The sequence below is a fragment of the Canis lupus genome, chromosome 19 (assembly GCF_048164855.1).
Source record: "Canis lupus baileyi chromosome 19, mCanLup2.hap1, whole genome shotgun sequence".
NCBI lineage: Eukaryota > Metazoa > Chordata > Mammalia > Carnivora > Canidae > Canis > Canis lupus.
Window position 1 is genome coordinate 44,265,631 of NC_132856.1, and position 2,936 is coordinate 44,268,566.

A 2,936-nucleotide genomic window follows, 5' to 3' on the forward strand; every position below is an offset into this window, starting at 1 on the left:
GATCCCAAGGTCATGGGATGACGCGTGACAAACGTGCGGTGTCAGCAGGCTTGGATGCCTGATGTGCCCCTCACACAGCACCACTGATCTTGTCACCGACCATTAGCTAAAAGCCTTCATCCGTGAGCACTGCCGGGCTGGCCTGCCTGTGGTCACCTCCATGCCATCCCTTCCTAGTCCTCCCTGCCTGACCAGTCAGAGTCAATGCATACCGGCTTTCTTTAGCTTTTCCACCAGTGTCACGCTCGACCTGCTGGCCTGGGGGACCCTTTGTCTCGATGACCCTGGGTCTCTCTGCTCTGGCCAGGATGCATACCTTTGATGGCTTACTGGAGAGGGCTTTTCAGACTGTAATGTGCCTCTAGGTCACCTGGGGATCTTGTTAAAATACAGATTCTGACTTGGCGGGGCTGGATGGAGCCTGAGAGACAGCATTTCTAACAAACCTCTGGGTGATGTCCATGCTACTTGGCCGGGACCACACTTTGAGTAGCACAAAGTCAGAGAGCGATCTTATTTCTAACTTCAGGAGATTGAGAGATAAGCTCGGCATCACAGCAGCCACCTGTCAGAGCATAGCTGTCAAGGCCCAAGCAGACAATGCAGCTAAACACTTTTGCAAACTATGGTGTGTGAGGAAAATGTTGACTGGTATGACTTTATATTACATAAACTATATACTTATAGTAGAATCAGAGAGAGCTAGATCTCCCCCCCCTTACTAAAGGCAGTTTGAGCAAGTCACTTGATTTCATGAAGCTTCAGTTTCACTAGCTGTAAAATAAGAGGTTATTGTTTAATAAAGATATATATGCAGATATCCTGAGTCAATATATATTTATATATTCATCTTCTCGACATTAATCTAAAGGAACAAGAACCTTATTTGTGTGTGTGAGTTTAGCTCCCTAATGATTTCTGCTAAACGCTGGGGATCTGGAACCATAGGTTAACTAAAAATCCAATCCAAAACTGTTAAACCAAACAGCTCTGTTAAGAGTCATCTGGTTTTTCTAAGGTTTACAGAGCTTGAGAAACGCAGCATGATTTATGGTTCGCTACCACGACTCTACGAAGCTACTGGTTTCAACCGAGAGTCACTTAGCCCCGAAATTCAGCAGAAAGCTGGGGAATTCCACTCGAAAGAAAATTGCTTTTGAATCCTTCTGATCACTGGAGCTATCTAGAACTTGGAATCTGTTCCACTGGGGCCAATGTTTATCTTTGGCTAAGATGAGTCTTGCAAAGCAGGGCTAAATGGTAACAATTGAACTGCAGGGTTGATTTTTTTTTTTTTAAGATTTTATTTCTTTATTCATGAGAGATAGAGAGAGGCAGAGACCAGGCAGAGGGAGAAGCAGGCCCCCAGCAGGGAGCCTGACGAGGGACTCGATCCTGGGGCCCCAGGATCACACCCTGGGCCGAAGGCGGCGCTAAACTGCTGAGCCACCGGGCTGCCCCAACACATGAATTTAAAAAATGGGAACTATAGTGCTCTTACTTTTATCTGCACTGTGTAAAATTAAGCTGTTAGCCTGCTTCATCGGATCCATTCGTGGTTTGGAAGTTGGCTGCGCCATAGCTAAGCCCATGGTATACCCGAGGAGGTGTGCACAGTTGAGGATCACAGTGCATTACTGGCTATACTGGAACATGGTAAACAACCCAAGTCCAAGATCAGACTTCAAACTTAATATTATTATTTCCAGACAGTGGAAGGGTATGGAGCCACCAATATATTTTCAAAGAATTTTCAGTGACATGAAAAAGCTCTAAGGAGGGATGGCTGGGTGGCTCAGTGGTTGAGCCTCTGCCTTTGGCTCGGGTCGTGGTCCTGGGGTCCTGGGATCGAGCCCCACATCAGGCTCCTCATGGGCAGTCTGCTTCTCCCTCTGCCTGTGTCTCTGCGTCTCTCATGAATAAATAAATAAAATCTTTTTTTAAAAAGGTTCTAAGGAGATCATATGCAATAGAGTAGGCTATTTGCCTGCTTATTTATTTATTCAAAATATTTGTCAAACACTTGTTTTTCCAGCACGGTGCTGGGATTACAGCTGGTGAATCGGGAGGGCTTGTCCTCGTGGGGCTTACAGTCTGGTCGGTATGGAAAAGCCCCACCTGTCAGCCACTGTCTTCCCAGTGGAGTAAAGGTGCTATTTTTTTCCCTCCTTCATTCGTAGGTTATTTCCAAATTTCCTATATTAAATATGTACATTTTTTTTTACAGATTCATTGAGCTATAGTAGGCAATCAACTGCACCTATTTAAAGTGTGCAGTTGGATAAATGTTGGTGAAGCCTACACCACAGAGACCATCAGCCCAGCGCAGGGTGCGAGCCTCCCCAGCACTCCCAAAAGTTTCACTGTGCTCTTTTGTAATGAATTCCTTCCTCTCACCCCGCACCACCCCCACTCCCCATTCAACCACCCATCTGCTTTGTGTCACCAGAGTCTGGTTTGCATTTCTAGAATTTTCTATAAATGGAAATCCATGACATGGACTCTTTCTCGCCTGGCTTCTTACAGCATCATTATTTTGAGATCCATCCAAGTTGCAATGTGTGTCCATGGTTGTTCCATATCATTGTTGGATTCAGTTGACACCATAACCAGTGTGCTATCCCTTCGGCAGTTGGTGGACGTTTGGGTTGCCTCCAGTTTCTCGCTGTGACAAACATGCTTCAATCCACATGCATGTCTCTCTGCCTACATAGATTTCTTTTTCTCTCGGGTAAACACCTCAGGGTAGAATGGCTGGGTCACATGGTAGCTCTATGTTTCATTTTTGAGGAACTGCCAAACCGTTTTCAAGCGGCTGTACCATTTTTACATTTCTGCCAGGGGCATGCGAACTCGTCTCTGCTTCTTTGGAAAAAGTATAAAAGAAAGAAGTAAATACTGGCTGCTATAAAAAAAAAAGAAAAGAAAAGAAAAGA